The 17,452-nt window shown below is 43.9% G+C and overlaps 1 protein-coding gene across 1 annotated transcript in view; it reads left to right on the forward strand.

Moving 5' to 3' along the window:
• The first annotated feature begins 1,084 nt into the window (after positions 1-1,084).
• Positions 1,085-17,452, forward strand: part of PLEKHB2 (pleckstrin homology domain containing B2) — a 97,877-nt gene continuing 81,509 nt past the window's right edge. The window contains exon 1 of the mRNA XM_029616914.1: positions 1,085-1,508. The gene's annotated coding sequence lies outside the window, so the exon portion shown is untranslated. The remainder of the gene's footprint in view (positions 1,509-17,452) is intronic.

Consider the following 17,452-nt stretch of genomic DNA (forward strand, 5'->3'; position numbering starts at 1 on the left):
GCTGCATCTTGCTGGCAATAAAAGTCTATCTTTACGGATCAGTTGTCTGGACCTCCTTACTGACTAAAAAGAGACGGTTACATAGGCATCCCTAGCGCCTCCTTTTAGCGCGACCCCTCATTTAAAATAGGATTGCGCGCCCAGGAGAGGTGGCTGGGCGCGCATCGGGAGAGCGGGTGCTCAACATAGAGTGCCCTTTCTCCCTCGTTGCTTACAGAATCGGCCTGTTGTTTATAAATGACTGATGATGACAAAAGGTTAGCACATTGATGGGACTTGGAAGCACATATATTTAAAAGTGCCCACCCAGTGCGGTATGATAGTCATTCACAAAATATACTTGTGCATTTTGGTTCCACATATTTTGATCACAAGTGAGATTTTACACATGTATATTTGAGATTATTCTTACACTGTTGGGTTTATTATTTATTTTGTTTTATAACATATGGCACCTGGCCATCCTAGAGCTGTCTTGTATGTAGGGTGACAATGAGGGACACATCACTTTCTCTCCAGCTGGTTTTAGCACAAATACATTTCACATAAGAATTACGCACGCTCCTCCCCAAAAACTACAACTCCCAGCGTGCTCTCGCGCCGCTGTGCACCATCCTGCATGTAGCTACAGAGTGTGCGGCAGGACCTGAAAGGGGGGAGGTGTGTCACTAGTCAGACGTGGGAGAAGCACGGTAGTGTTGCTGTGTCTGTTTCAAATAAACAGAACTGGGTTTGATTGTATTTTTTTTTTTTTTACATAAAGTTATTTCAATGTTAATGTTTTGGTTAGACTGTGATTATGTTTTGTTTTTTTTCTTTAAAGACTTGCTGGTCCCAGAGCAGTAACAGCAGCAGCCAATACAGCTGAAGGGAAGAACAGGCGCGCGCCCACAGGTCCTGACAGCCTCACAAAACGCTCTTGTTCTTTAAATCGCTTTCCATCTCTCCTGTGTGGTGTGCAGAAATAAACAGTTACACCGAGTGCCACTTCCTAGCATAGCTTGTTTATGTTTGCATTCAAGACTTTATAGGGTTGTTGTTTTTTTAATTGCTTTGATAGGTTTTGCTTGTCCACCTCTGCCAGGACTGAGGTGTAGCTGTCAGCTCTGAGCCGTGGGGCTTAGGGAGCGAGGTTGTGTTCTCCTTGGAAACGAAGCTCGTGGGAAAATTCCAGCCGTTAATGGACAGTTGCCCTTCCCTCGCCAGCCTCGAGAGTTTGGAGACGGAAGCGTTTAGCAGTCTGAAGCACTTCTCTCATTTCATCTCGTCCGACTGTCAGTCTAACACTCACGGAGCTCTTCCTTGTTCTGGAGTCCCTAACTCGTGCAACTTCAAACGTAAACAGCACGCGCCCTCTCTCCGAGGGGGGCTGGGTCTGTTTTTAAAGGCGGTAGTTAGTACCTTTTTGAGGCCCTTGAAGTTGGCGAGCACCGGCAGGGACCGACCGTGTCGCGGGGCAGAGAGAAGACGTCCGCTGAGGGCCGGGAGCGCGCTGCAGGCTTTGCCAGGTGCGAGACGCCGGGCCCCGAGGGAGCGAGTTCCGGGGAAAGGGTTAATACTGAAGCTGGGCCGGGAGAGGTGCTCTGCGCTGCAGTCTCTCCTCACAAGCGAGTGCGATTGCCTTAGGGACCTGGGCTACTTGTTTGTGCCACTTATTCCCCTGGCTGCTTCTTAGGCAGGCTTAGTGTGCTGACAGAGCCCATGATACACCGGAGCCCGTTTACTGAAACCTGTTAACTCACCGTAAATGGCTATATATATATATATATTGTAAACCGGGTTGATGTGATTCCGATCATGAAACTCGGTATAATAAAAAATAATAAATAAAATAAATAAATATATATTAGCGGTAATGACTAGGTTTTCATTATCATTAACGCCTCGGAGCATTTTAATGATCTATGTGGCCTACAAGTTCAGGCAAAGCAGCTCATTAATATTAAAAGGATTCTTGCGAATCACGTTAGCCACGTGATTTGTGGTAAAGCCAGAAATACCTCGAGAGACGTACCGGTAGATATAACTTTTTGCAAAAGCATTGACAGGCCAACCTTGATGCCTTGGCTTGATGTCACTCCCCAGTACCCCCTACAGGCCCTGTTGCAGCCCAAAATCAGCCACTTCCTTCCAGTATCTCTAAAGTGCCCACTGCAGCCTGACATTTATAGTCGCCCCTCTGCATTCTCCAGTGTCCACAAAGGGCCATCTGTGGCCCTCTTCTACCCCCCTTAGGGTGAATAAAGCGCCTGCTGCAGGCTGAGTGAACTGCCCCAACTTCACTCACTTGGCAAACCTTACCCTTGATGGTTTCCTTTGCACTGTACATGCAGAGCAAAGGAGAGCATCAAGTTTTCTGCTGGCATTTGCAGCTTCTAAGTGCAGGCAGCAGGGGGAGGACTGGGGATTGCTCCTGGCTCCAACCAACATTTTGTGCAGGGGGGGGGGGGGGGGATCGGGCATCAGAGCCCTTGGATGCGCTTGGGAAAGGGAGGCCCTTTACCTTGGGCAGGTTAGACCATGAATGTCCTTGTATGAACACTGCGGGGGTGATTTCATGTCTCAGTAGATCCCTTAGTGATGCTTGTGGGGGGGGAATATGCTGGGGATGAACATAGATAGCACTTCCTATCAGAACTCCCAATTGATCTGGGGTGGGGATCTTGTCACTGACAGCCCTTCATTTTTCTCCCCGTGGAAGGGGTGCCAGAACTCCCATCAGGTTGTTTAATGGGTACAATCACACCACTTTCAATGATATATTCACCAAAGGCGTTACACCTTTTAGCAATTAGTGTGTTAAACATCCTGCAAGAATGCATTTTTAAAAATACTCTTTAGTAAACAGACCCTCCACAGTGTGTTATAAAAACATTATATAAAGGGATACTTTTCAAAGTTACATGCATAAATCCCAGTACTATGCGCATAACTGGCTCTTTGAAAATAGCCCAGGCACGTATGCATGGAGAATGATTTTGCATGTACTTTTATGCGCTTTCAGTTTTTGAAAATATGTGTGTAAATCCAAATACACAAAGCTGCACCTGCTCTTGAACAGGTGCAATGTTGTGCGTGTATGCTGCGGTGTTTGGACGGGGGTGTTCTGCGCACCTGTGAATTTTAAAAGTTTTATATATGTGCATAAGTCTGCTTTGAAAATGCAAGTTAAGGTCTGCAGGTAAAAAGTACCTGCAGATTTTTAGCCTGTGTGGGCTGTTTGAAAATGACTATAGTTGAAATCCTGTGATGATTATAAAATGTGTAAAAATACATGCATACATACAAACATTACCACATGATCCTTCGTCTTCAGGGAAAAAATGTCTCTCTGGAGTCCCCCACTCTTCTGTAGTCCTCCCAGCAGCCATAGCAGTGGGAATTGGTCTTTTCAGTCCATTGAGTATAAAGGGGCAGATTTTAAAAGGTTACGCGCATAGTTACGTGCGTAACCCTTAAAAAAAAAAACCCTGCGCATGCCGAGCCTATTTTGCATAGGCTCGGAGGTGCGCGCAAGCCCCGGGATGCAGGCGTAACTTTTGCGATAAAGGTAGGGGGGTTTAGATAGGGCTGGGGGGGTGAGTTAGGTAGGGGAAGGTGGGAGGAGGCGGAAGGAAAGTTCCCTCCGAGGAGCGGCCTCGGAGGGAATGGGCAGCGCGTGCAGGGCTCGGCGTGCACAAATGTGTACCCCCTTGCGCGCGCCGACCCCAGATTTTAAAAGATACGCACGGCTACGTGCATATCTATTGAAATCCGGCGTACTTTAGTTTGCGCCTGGTGCACGCACAAAAGTACGCACTCGCGCTTTTTTTAAAAATGTACCCCAAAGAGTATTGCCTTGAAAACCAATGTGTGCTAGTTCCAAAAGCATTCATTTCGGCATTCTTTTTCTCAGTGCTGAAGAAAAGTTTACCTGAAAAGTTAGCTCTTTTTTTTTTTTTACATATTGGTGCTGGTACAAACTTGCACTAATTTCATCCCTTTTTGTGTCTATTTGCTGGCGAATGCAGTTACCCAGATAATATATTCTATCTTTTTCGATAGAAAATTGCACTTTCCTATATATGGATCCCTGCTAATTATTTCAATATTCCCTCCTTCTCCATCTTTCCTCCAGTGAGTATATTTTGAGTGGTTTAAGCCTCTCTCTGTGTAGGGTTTATGTTTCAGGATTTGTATCATTTCATTCGCCTTCCCCCTGAACTGCTTCCACAAACAGCTGCAGCTAAATCTGCTGTGCAAATCATTAACGGCCCAATTTTAAACGGGCCACCCACGTGCTGCGTTCATTTTCAGAAGAGCCCAGCCATGCTTGTAAACTCCGTTACACGCCAAAGTGCTGGGTCTCTCCAAAGGGGTGGGCTTGGTCTCCTTAATTGGAGCGGACTGGCAGGGAGCTGGGGAAGCCCTACTTGCGTCGCTGCGTGTTGCTTTGTAAAATTCCCTCCCCCCCACGCGTGCGAGTCACGGGCCACCTGCACATGCGCACGCAGATTTCAAAATTTGGTGCATACGTGCACACGGTCATCGGATTTTATAACGTGTGTGCATGTTATAAAATGGCGTGCATGTGCGCACGCTGGGAACTGCGTGCACATGGCCGCATGCGTGGGGGTCTTAAAATCGACCACTTGGTGGGTAGTAACAGCACAATTTTTAGCTTGAGGATATCATAATACATGCTTCTACAGTGTGCAAAAATTAATATGTAAGATTTTATTTATGATCCCATATTAAATACTGTTTTGTTCCCATAAGGAATCTAATGATATCTTAGTTTTTAATTCTGCTGTGGGAAAACCGCTTTTCTGTAGTTTTTGAAGATGACTGCCATCTACGATGGCAGGGGTGAAAGGGAAATAGAACCAAAAAAATTATTTAAAGGGACAAGAGTAACAGAAAAGTATGGAAAAAAAAAAGTGTGAAAGCTTGCTGGGTAGACTGGATGGACCGTTTGGTCTGCCGTCATTTCTATGTTTATATATATATATATATATATATATTATATATATGTTTCTATATGACTTATTTGAAGGACATTAATCTACAAGCATGTCTGGTGAGCCAAGAGGCATGTAACAAACTTATGTCAGTTAGTAATACTAGGGTTCCATAACTGTGCATATTTAAGACAGATATAGAGGCTATGGGGCGGATTTTAAGAGCCCTGCTCACCGGTGAGCCTATTTTACATAGGCCTACCGGCACGCGCAGAGCCCCGGGACTCGCGTAAGTCCCGGGGTTTTCTGAGGGGGGCGTGTCGGGGGCGGGCCCGAACCGTGCGGCGTTTTCGGGGCGTCTCGGGAGTGTTCTGGGGGCGGGCCGGGGGCGTGGCCACGCCCTCCGGACCCGCCCCCAGGTCGCGTCCCGGCGCGCTAGCGGCCCGCTGGCGCGCGGGGATTTACGTCTCCCTCCGGGAGGCGTAAATCCCCCGACAAAGGTAAGGGGGGGGTTTAGACAGGGCCGGACGGGTGGGTTAGGGAGGGGAAGGTGAGGGGAGGGCAAAAGAAAGTTCCCTCCGAGGCCGCTCTGATTTCGGAGCGGCCTCGGAGGGAACGGGGGTAGGCTGCACGGCTCGGCGCGCGCTGGCTATACAGAATTGATAGCCTTGCGCGCGCCGATCCAGGATTTTAGCAGATACGCGCGGCTACGCGCGTATCTACTAAAATCCCGCGTACTTTTGCTTGCGCCTGATGCGCCAGCAAAAGTACGCCAAATCGCGCGGTTTGAAAATCTACCCCACTGTGTCCACTCAGTTTAATCCACGATAGCTTGCATGTTTTTTGTGCATGGACTTTCCTGCCGTTGAATTGCTCATAGGTTTTACCCAAGTTAAAATGTGGGTAAAACCTATGGACAGTTAATATATTGTCATACATTGCAGCAATTTTCAAAAGCCCATTTATGCAGGTAGAGTGCATTTTCAGATGTTAAAATAGTTTTATACCAGGCCTGTTGTGGGCATAGATCATATTTTAGATCAGCTTTTTGAAAATTGATACAACAGTGTGTTACATTTGCGTGCACAATCCCTTTGAAAATTCACCTGTAATTTTTCTTTGCACACATTTTTGGGTCTGTATGCCTTTTTTGACTTCCGATGCATTTACTTACCACTAGTTACTACATCAGGAGTTAATGCACACGCAAACATTTTTTTTTAAGAGACTGCACTGAATTTCTGCGCACAGTTTTAATGCTCTGTTTATTACATATGCCTCATAGAGGGGCGTGATGAAAAGAAGGTAAGAAGTTGGATGAAAGGTATGGGGTGAGGGACCTGGGTGCTGGTTTAGGGATGGGAACTTGTATGCTCATCTTCCCAAAATGGCAGAGGACCAAAGAAGAGGAGAAATTGCAGGGCGCACAGCAAGCTAGCCTTGAACACCTTTGCCATACGTTGGGGCCAGGGACCTTCTGTATGCGTATCCTCCAGGCGAAGACTTTGTATCAAAATCATTTTGCACAGCTTCTTTTTGAGGAGCCTCAGGATCAATAGACATCCTCTGGAAATCTAACATTTTGAGTTCAGCATTGCCTCTTCATCTTTTTGTCAGATGGCTGCTCTATCTGGAGGAAGCTCTCCATTACCAGAGCGCTACCTGTCTCTCAACTTCTTGCTCATGGGCTGCGTCTCAAAATCCTTGATCCAATCTGTTTGATACTTTTCTTGGCTTCCAGTAGACCACCTGTGGTTCCTCAGGAACCCATCCTAGTACCAGAGGAAGATGATCTCCCTCTGACACGTGCTCAGACGGTCCCAAGTTCTCCTGAAAAGTTATTGAATAGTTGGGGGCGGGGGGTTTGCTACTTTTTCAGTAGAACCATCTGCTCAGTATCTGTTTCTGCCTCCACACTTACTCTTCAGTTGCATTCATTGGATTTGACTCTGAAAGTGGTCTTGGAGTTCCACTACTTCCTACCCCTTCTAATTAATCACAGACAGCAGATTCTTCCCATTTAGAAGATTGTTCTTGGCCTCAGCCATCTTTGTTTCAGCCACACTATCCACCCTTCTCACCTCTATCACCTTTGCTTTCCACGTTTGGACAGCCATCCCCACGGGAGTCCCTATGGGCATTCCTTTTGACCTGCTACCAGGTTTGCTGGCTTATACTTCTCTTCCAGAAGACTTGATTTATTCCAAGTTTATTGAGAAGATGGGACGGGCTCTTAGCATCCATATTTGAAGTCATGGGACTCCTGTAAATTTTGTACATGCTTTTTGAGTCAGCCACCTTGCAGCGTCACACAATTCTAGTTGCTCTTCAAATGAAGATATGGGAGACTACCAACTTTGGTACCGCTGCCTCCAGAAAGCTAGACTTAAAATTTTGGATGCAGAAATCTCTTGGCTATGGAATAGTTCAATTACCTCTCCTATAGCACAACAAATACTTGCAGTCCTTGGACACATGGCAACAGTGATACATGAGCTTTTGTTAAAATACCTATACATGCTTTGCCTTCAATGGGGACTCTGAAACCAATGGAATCAGCTGTTTCACCTATTGCACGCTGTGGGGTAGATTTTAGTACATGCGCTGCGTGTCCATGCACGCCAAATTTTGCAATCCCTGTGCACACAGCGAGCACAAGGGGGGGGGGGTAGATTTTTGCAAATTTCGTGTGGCGACACATCACGTCCTTCCCCAGTATCCTCCCAGTCCGCTCCAATTAAGGAGTGGACTGGGAGAGAACTTCCCTACCCTAACCTCCCTTCCCCTTCCCCTCTCCCTATCCTATCTACCTCTGTTTTTTTTATTTTACCTGTGGCTCCTCCAAAGGAGCAATAGCAAGTTGCGGCACCCTGCCGGTGTGTGCTTCCCTGGCACAGCAGCAAATGGCCATTGTATCTGTGCCTCAAGCCCCGCCCCCCGGACCACCCCTTTTCTTCGGCCTGGCTCTTGTGTGCGTAATGAGGGTCACGTGCGCGGCCAGGCCCCTTCTAAAATGCGCGCAGTGTGCGCAAAGCCCAGCAACACACATAACTCCGTATTTTACATGAGCAGGCGATTTAAAACTCGCTTGTGTATTTGCAATTGCACCAGAAATGAAGGGAGAACTTGAGTGGCTGCAACCCTATATTCTTGCAGAGGGAGTGCTGCACCGCCCTCTTCCCTATCAGACAACGTTGGCCACTGACGCATCAACTGTGGGCTGGAGTGCACACATGCAGTCCTGTCGGACCCAAGGTACCTTGTCTCCTCAAGAAAAGCTTTCCAGATCAATCTCCTCAAACTCAGAGCCATCAAAAAATGCACTCATAGCCTTCACTCATCTACTTGGGGGGGGAATGTATTCACATCCAAAGAGACAATCAGGTGGCCATGTTCTGTGTGACTAAATAGGGAGGTGCGGGCTCCTGGATACTGTGCCAGGAAATGCTACAAATATGGGAATGAGCGATTGACCATCAGGTGTCTCTTCAAGCCAAGTATCTCCCCTGACTGTCCAATATACTGGCGGACCGTCTCAGCACGGTGTTTCATCCACACGAGTGGCTACTCAACAATCCACAAACTCTTCAGATTGTGGGGTTATCCGACCATTGATCTCTTTGCATCTGATCAAAATCGAAAACTAGATCAATTTTGCTTCATTCTTCCAAGTCCTCTCAGGATCAAGCCTCCTGTGTGCTTTTCCACCACTGTCACTTATAGCAAAGACAGTACAAAAGCTTATTTGTGACCGGGCTCAAATGATTCTAATAGCTCCAGCATGATTAAGACAGATCTGGTACAACTGTCATTACACCCTACAGTTCCTTTGGGGGTTAGACTCCTCTCTGCTGATGCAAGACAATGGCAAACCTCTCCATCCATCTGTCAACCTAATGGCAAAGTGATTATTGGCCTTTGTTTACCAAAGGAGGTAGAGAACAATGTCCTTTTAGGATGGAAGCCTTCTACTAGGTGTAACTATGCCTTCAAATGAGAAAGATATTCTCACTGATATACTTGGATTTCCCTAGATCCCTTCTCTTGTGAACCTAGACATCACTTATCAAAGTCTGGCCTGGCTACCTCTTCTGTCAGAGTGCACTTGAGTGCATTTGCAACCTACCATTCTCCAATAGACAATGGACCTGTCTCACAGCATCCATTAGTATCCAGATTCATGAAAGGTTTATTGCACATTATCTCCCCAATCCGGAAACCAGTTGTTCCTTGGGATCTTAATACAGTGCTCACTCATCTCATGAGATTGCTATTTGAAACATTAGACACAACTTCTTCTCTCAAATATCTTGTATGGAAAATAGTCTTTTTGATCTCTGTCATTTCTGCTTGCTGAGTTAGTGAGCTGCAAGCCCTAGTGCACTATCCTCCTTACCTTCAGTTTTTCATGATAAAGTGGTTCTTTGCACACACCCTAAATGTCTACTGAAGGTTGTCTTAGCATTTCTTCTTAATCAATAATACTTCCAACATTTTTTCCCCGTCCTCACGCTCATGATGGAGCAAAATCTCTTTGCACCCGGGACTGCAAAAGAGCCCTTGCCTACCACAAATATAGGACACAGCTTCACCATATGATGCCAAAAGTCTGGGCATTGCCATGGGAAAACACACTTTGTCTAACTGAATAACTAACTGCATCCAGCACTGTTACTCCATTGCAGGACTGGATCTTGATAATCCAATTAAGGCTCACCAGGTACGAGCTATGGCCTCCTCTATTGCCCACATGGGAAGTACCTCTTGAAGACAGATGGAAAGCTGCCTCATGGGTGTCAGGACACACTTTTGCATCTCACTATTTCCTGGACAGTCTTAACAGCATATGACTGTGCGGTGGGAAAGGCATAATATGCTCTTGCAGTAGTCTATTCTCCATGGTGGGGGCTGGGTGCTTAATAGATAACAGGTCTGCTGCAACTTTCAGTTTGGGACTCCCCACAGATCATGGTTAATGCAACCTGCTTATTGACAGAAAAAGCAAGTTTGCTTACCATAAACGGTGTTTTCCGTAGATAGGAGAATGAATTAGCTATGAGATGCCCTCCTCCCTGGAGAGTCAATTACTTGCGTGTTAGCTCAGAAACAGACTGAGGAGGCTCTGATGCAAGGCCCACATGAGATTCCCGCACATGCTCAGTTGAGCTTAAAGCTCTACTACCTTGGAGACACAAGTCCGTTCGGTGTTACCGGATGACATCACCCACAGATCATAATTCATCCTGCTATTTATGGAAAACACAGTTTACATTAAGCAAACTTACTTTACTGATAGGTTACTTATTATAGTTGATAGCTTTGCAATTTCATATTTGTCCCTTTAGAATTCTTGGATAAATGCTTTCTGGCCCTGATGATTTACTGTTTGATTTATTAATTTTATTCTTAAACCTCCTTCATCATACTCTGTTTAATCCAGTTCTGCAGATTTGTTTCCCTGTAAAGAATGTCAACCTGAAGGCCTTACATAAGAGTAGCGGGGATGCCAAAACACAGTATAAGCTCCTTAGAGGAGATGATCCATATTGTTCATAAGTGTGGATCAGAAAAAAAAAAGTTACATGTTTAGAAAACTGATTTCACGATTAACAAGCTCTAATTTGTAGGAGTAAAAGGTTCTGCAGTCCTCTGATATGTTATAGTCCTAAATGGAAAAAATATACTCCTATATCTCTCTCATTGTGGGATAATGTCATAGAAAATTGTTTATATCAATGAAAAATATGTGTGCTGCAATAACATTCAGGTGGTTGCATACAAACAAAAGATCTTAAAACAATTTAAACATGAAAAGAACACTTCATCAAATGATAGAAAGTCATTTTAATCAGAGATAGTCCAAAGTGTTGCTTCAGAGGTGGACCCTTGGGCCGAGGTGGGGTTGATGCAACCCATAGGTAAGGACCTACAGGTTCCCACCGTCTGCAGGCGGAGTGGGCTGATAGAGGCTGCTGGAGCTTCACCTATACCAGCCCTCGTTCCCTGCGGGTTGAGCCTTTGGGTGCCGGGACCGGCAGGACTTAGGTGGGCCTCAGTGTGTAGTCGAAGTAAGAGCTGGTTCAGCCCAGAGACAGCTGGTTCAGCCCAGAGACAGCAGGTGCTACTCTGGACTGGGTAATGACCTGGAAACTCGGGCGCCAATGGAACAGAGGCAGACAGGCCGAAGCCTGAAAAAACCACGTCCAGGGAGTAAGCTGAAGAGGCGTCAAAGAGCAGGCTTGAGTCAGGGCTGGCGGCAATCTAAAGGCAGTGGCAAGCAAGTCTGATCACGGAGATAGTCAATAGCGTAGTCAGGCGAGGCAGAGGTCTGGGTCTGGAAATAGGCAATAGCGTAGTCAGGCGAAGCAGAGGTCTGGGTCTGGAGATAGGCAATGGCGTAGTCAGGCGAAGCAGAGGTCTGGGCTTGGAGAGTCACTGGCGTGGTCAGGCGAAGCAGAGGTCCGGACTTGGAGAGAGTCACTAGCGTGGTCAGGCGAAGCAGAGGTCCGGGCTTGAAGAGAGTCAGTGGGCGTGGTCAGGCGAAACAGAGTCAAAGTCCATGTAGTCAATCCGAGATATTAAGCAAAGTAGGAACAAGGAGACAGGAACCAGGAACAGAAGCGCAGAGATGAGACGAATCTCTAGGAGGCAACGAGTACTCGACCAGTGGGGAGACCTGTTGCAAAGGCAATGCTAGGGAGCAGAGCCTGAGCTTAAATACTGTAGCTGAGTTGACATCATCCGGGGCCGTGGCCAGGTTCCCGCCGCGATCCCTACTTAAGGATCAATGGCGCGCGCGCCTAGGGAGGGGCGCAGCACGAGTAGCAGTGTCTCTCCGTGGGCCACGCCCAACGAGAAGTGGTAGCAGGGCCGGGAATGCCAGGGACTGTGGCAGAGCCGGAGGCACCGGGGAAGGCCCGAGGAATGAGCTGACGGCCCACAGCCACCAGTGAGGAGGAACCAGAAGCTGGAGTCACTGTAGAAATGTGAGGGGGCCGTGCCACGGTCTGCCGCAGTTGGCACGCGTAACACAAAGCACAATCCTGGTAAAATAATGACTTAATAGAGAGTGCTTGAAATATAATTGCGTAATAAGGTTTTCTAGAATTCAGTCCCCCAACACGGGACCGTGTTTCGCTATGCTGCATCGGGAGGGACAGCAGTAAATTCAATTGGAGTACCCTGTAAGCAAAAATCAAAGTGACAAAAACAATAAAACACAAAACCACAAAAGGTAAAGCACAAGAGATATACAAAATCACAATGTTATACATACCTGTTATGAGGAAGGACCATGATAAGAAACTGCATTCTTCAGCTTTCCGTCGCTTGGTCTAATTACTTGAACGCCGGGTGGAGCCCATTTAATTAATATTAAAAAACTTTACTAACCTTTTCCATTTCCAATTTAAGGGTAAGTTTTGCGCTTCATTGTTACCCGTTTATCTGCCCTTGTTTTATACTTTTTTATACTTTTTAGCCTTCTGTAGGGCTTTTGTTGTGTAAATGTTTCTCCCTGCCTTCTCTAGTGAATCGGCCACTGATCTCTGATTTGAACTGACAGCCCACTAGGAATTCTTACCTAGTTGCTTCAATCCTTGAAGACCCTTTGCTGCTGACTTTAAACGCTGAATCTGTTTTCCCAGCACAGGTATGTGCTGTTACTATATTTTTGAAAATATTTTTTGGGCATATTCTTTCTTATAATTGGAAAGTGCTCGTCTTTAACTTCCTTCATTTTATTTTGGTTTTGACTGTTTCAGACTTTTCTGGCATGTCTGATAATTCCTTCCTTATCCGGGCTCATTATCTCACATCAGGTTTGAAAATCTACAGATAATTTCTGTATTAGGATTGATTTTACATGTGGTCCTTTTTTGACTCACATTGTTATTAAATTTGTCTTATTGCAGGGATTTATATTGAATTAACTTTCATTCATTTAGCCTTCCTCATATTGGGTATGTATAACATTGTGATTTTGTATGCCTCTTGCACTTTGCCTTTTGTGGTTTTGCTTCTTACTGTTTTTGTCACTTTGATTTTTTCTTACAAGGCACTCCAATTGAATTTACTGCTGTCCCTCCCGATGCCAAAAGTATGATCTCATTCAGAAAAATTATATATCTTGGATAATAGATTACAAGTGAAAGATTATGTGACCCTCATATAGCACTTAACAGGCATGAAAAACGTTTGTGTTCCTGATCAATAGATGTGCTAAGGTATAATCATCTGTCACTGTGTGGATTCTCACTCTTGCTAAAGATGAGCCAACAGTACTAAATTTTTATATATTTTTTTTTATTTTGCAAATAAAAGCTATAAGTAAGTGAACTTATCTTAAATATGCTAGATTGAAAGATCAAGGCAATAAAATAAGGGCCCAACTATTAATGTGACCATCATAATAGGCATCATTGTGTGGTAATGTTACCTTTCATCATTCTGCCTTATTTTTAATCATTGGTCAGTCCATGTATTTTTTAGTATTTTCAAATAAAGTGCTTGTTGTGCTATTTGTGCTTTAAAACAATATCCATTCCCTCTGTAAAGTATGGTAATTTCCACTTATCTTAATGATAGATTTTATATTTCAATTCTTGTCCGGTTGTTAACTGCAATGTGGAACCTCCTCACATCGCTTCTCCATGCCGACTGCAATGTGAAACCTCCTCACATTGTTGCTCCGTGCCCAACACTGTACAATGTTTCGGACTGTCTCATCCTTCCTCAAGGGCAAAATCTGCGCCATAAACACAACCATCATTAATCACAAATTGTATTGTTTACTTTCATTATCCAAGTGTACTACTCACTACTCACTGGATCCCCGGCATGGCGTTTCTCAGCGTTTTTTCTTTCTTTCTTTTCCGGTTCTCTTGCCCGCCTACTTTTTAAACTTCCTTAGCCTAGTGACGTGACTTACACGTCACTTCTGGAGTTTATAGTGAATACCAATCTATCACGCTATTTAAACCTAATGGTATGACCAGAGCAAAATAGGAAAATTTAAGCGGGACGAAAAAGATTATTCTACGGGGCAGATATATATTTGGCAGCGGAAGAAAGATCCCCCACCGAAAAAAGTTGCTTTTGCAGGTTCATCTGAGGATACCACCTCATCAGAATCGGATGAAGATATGACATATAAAACCAATATACCTCAACAAGATCATAACACCTACCAATATCGAGGGCGAAACAACTATCGGGCACCATATCGATCACAGAATCGTCGGTTTTTTCGAACCACTCGACAGCCATCAGCTCCAGATATAGGACAATGTCCATGGACCAGGTCCCAAACCAAGAATCCAACATCATAAATTTATCTCAAATACAATTAGCGCAATCACAATTGCAAGTGCTAGACAAAGGTTTATCCTTTGTTCCTTTTCATTTTTACGATGCATTCAATTGTCGTAGATTTTTGTACAAATTGTTTCGTAAATTACAACTGAGACTGTTTTTTTCGCAATTAGAAGTAAAGAAGGATGCCTCAATAGTATTCCCAAAATCGAGTTGGTTACCCCCGGGTAATATAGACGCCTCAATAAAAACCTACATTGATTTAGTCATGGTGGATTTAGTAGCCATAGAACAAATGCCAATTTTTCCCCAGTTTAATTTAACTCGAGAACAATCGGCAGCATTACACAGCTTGAAAAATGATGATAGGATAATAATTTAAAAAGCTGATAAAGGGGGATCTGTGGTAATTTTAGATCGAGAAAAATATATCACCATGGTCACTGAACACATTCAAGACAACAATTTGTATGAGGTATTGCCACAGGATCCCACTAGTCAGCTTCAAGAAAAAATTGACGAACTAATAGAGAATGCCTTTGCAGTAGGTTTCTTAACCATGAGAGAAATGAAATTTTTACGAGTAAAACACCCGACATCTCCAACTCTATATATGGTACCCAAGGTGCATAAAGATTTACATAATCCCCCGGGGCGTCCAATTGTCACCACGATAGGTTCCTTGTTAGAGCCCCTTTCCACGTTTATAGATGTGATCATACATCCTATGGTGATGAGTGCCACATCTTATTGCAAAGATACTAAGCACATGCTTACAAAATTACAGGACATGTCTGTAGAAGAGACAGCTATTCTGGTTACTTTAGACATCAAGTCTCTATATACATCAATACCACAAGAAGATACACTAGTAATTTTGGATCAATATTTAAAAAATAGAGAACGTCCTCACCGTATTCCTACCTCGTTTTTACATCAGATTGCATGTACGGCACTTTGTGAAAATTTTTTTGTTTTTCAGGATGTCTGGTACAAACAAATTAGCGGGACAGCTATGGGAGCAACAATGGCTCCCAGTTTAGCAAACTTATATATCAGGGATTTTGAAGAGAAGAAATTGTATCTTGCACCTCAATTCCAACATGTGTCCAATTGGACGAGATATATTGACGATATATTTTTTGTATGGCATGCCGATGAAGTAAGTTTAAAGAATTTTTTTCAATGGTTAAATACTGTAGATGTCAACTTACAATTTACCAGTACATATCATCACACTTATATTCAATTTTTGGACATTGCCATTACGAAAGAGAATGGGGGGTTTTCCACCACCTTATATCGCAAAGAATGTGAGAGAAACACTCTCCTACATTATTCTAGCTTTCATCCGATTCAATTACGGGATAATTTGCCAATAGGACAATTCCTAAGATTGCGAAGAATTTGTAACACCAAGCATGAATTTATACGGCAAGCTGAGCAATTAAAACAGAGGTTGCTTATACGAGGGTATCCTGTTAAAAGCATTAAAAGGGCATATAAAAGAGCTTATAATGCCGAGCGACAATGGCTCCTGTTAGACAAAACATCAGAAACAGCCGAACAAAAAATAGTATGCACTTTATTGTTTTCGAGTAGAGCAAGTAAAATTGCCGCTCTAATTCGTCATTATTGATTTGTTTTAAAAATACATGACATTTTTCGAGAAGCTCCGATTATAGCTTATAGTAGAGGTAGGAATATTGGTGATTTCGTTACACATTCATTCTTATCTCCTCAAGTCAACCCGCGGATAGATGATAACAGTGGACATTGGCCATGTAACCACTGCTCGATGTGCCAGCAAACAGTAAAAGGGCAGGATTGGACAGATAAAAATGGAAAAATACACAGAGCACGACAATACACGGATTATGATTCATCGAGGGTAATTTATTTAATTATTTGTCCCTGCAATTTGTATTACATCGGGCGTACTAAACGTCAAATCCGTGTGAGATTGATAGAACACCGCAGTTGTATCACCACGGGAAAAATGTTGGCTCCTATGGTGGCCCATTGTAAAGAAAAACAACATACTTTCCAACAATTACAATGGCATGTTCTTGAAACAGTCCCTAAGAACGAGCGAGGAGGTGATCCGAATTTTGTGTTAAATCTTAAAGAACTGCAATGGATTTTTTTGGATGAGCACTGTCATACCATTAGGTTTAAATAGCGTGACAGATTGGTATTCACTATAAACTCCAGAAGTGACGTGTAAGTCACGTCACTAGGCTAAGGAAGTTTAAAAAGTAGGCGGGCAAGAGAACCGGAAAAGAAAGAAAGAAAAAACGCTGAGAAACACCATGCCGGGGAACCAGTGAGTAGTGAGTAGTACACTTGGATAATGGAAGTAAACAATACAATTTGTGATTAATGATGGTTGTGTTTATGGCGCAGATTTCGCCCTTGAGGAAGGACGAGACAGTCCGAAACATTGTACAGTGTTGGGCACGGAGCAGCAATGTGAGGAGGTTTCACATTGCAGTCGGCACGAAGAAGCGATGTGAGGAGGTTCCACATTGCAGTTAACAACCGGACAAGAATTGAAATATAAAATCTATCATTAAGATAAGTGGAAATTACCATACTTTACAGAGGGAATGGATATTGTTTTAAAGCACAAATAGCACAACAAGCACTTTATTTGAAAATACTAAAAAATACATGGACTGACCAATGATTAAAAATAAGGCAGAGTGATGAAAGGTAACATTACCACACAATGATGCCTATTATGATGGTCACATTAATAGTTGCGCCGCTAAGTTGAGAAGTAATATAGGTAAGGGGTATTAATGGGCAAATATTGTATTGGCATTGCCCCGCACCACAGTATATTTTAGTATCGCTCTAAGTGGATTTTGATGAATAAAATAAGGGCGCCAGTGCACCTAGACCGTCACGGTCTTCCTCTGTGCAACCCTTAACTCCAACCCAACATTGCAATGTTTCAGAAAACTGTCCTTCTTTGGGAGTAATTGCTATATTTGTGTGTCCATATTATACTGCCTGATCTCTAGAACAGAAAAAAGATAAGCCATTAAATACCAAGATATTATTTTCTACTACTGAGCATATATAACTTAATGACAAGCATCCAGTTAAACAGGGATGCTGTTATCTTGTGATCAGTCAGCACCATTTTTAAATGTCTAATGGCGGGAAGCTCGCTGCAACCAAAAGAATCAAAA

This window comes from Rhinatrema bivittatum, chromosome 9 (assembly GCF_901001135.1).
Source record: "Rhinatrema bivittatum chromosome 9, aRhiBiv1.1, whole genome shotgun sequence".
Classification (NCBI taxonomy): domain Eukaryota; kingdom Metazoa; phylum Chordata; class Amphibia; order Gymnophiona; family Rhinatrematidae; genus Rhinatrema; species Rhinatrema bivittatum.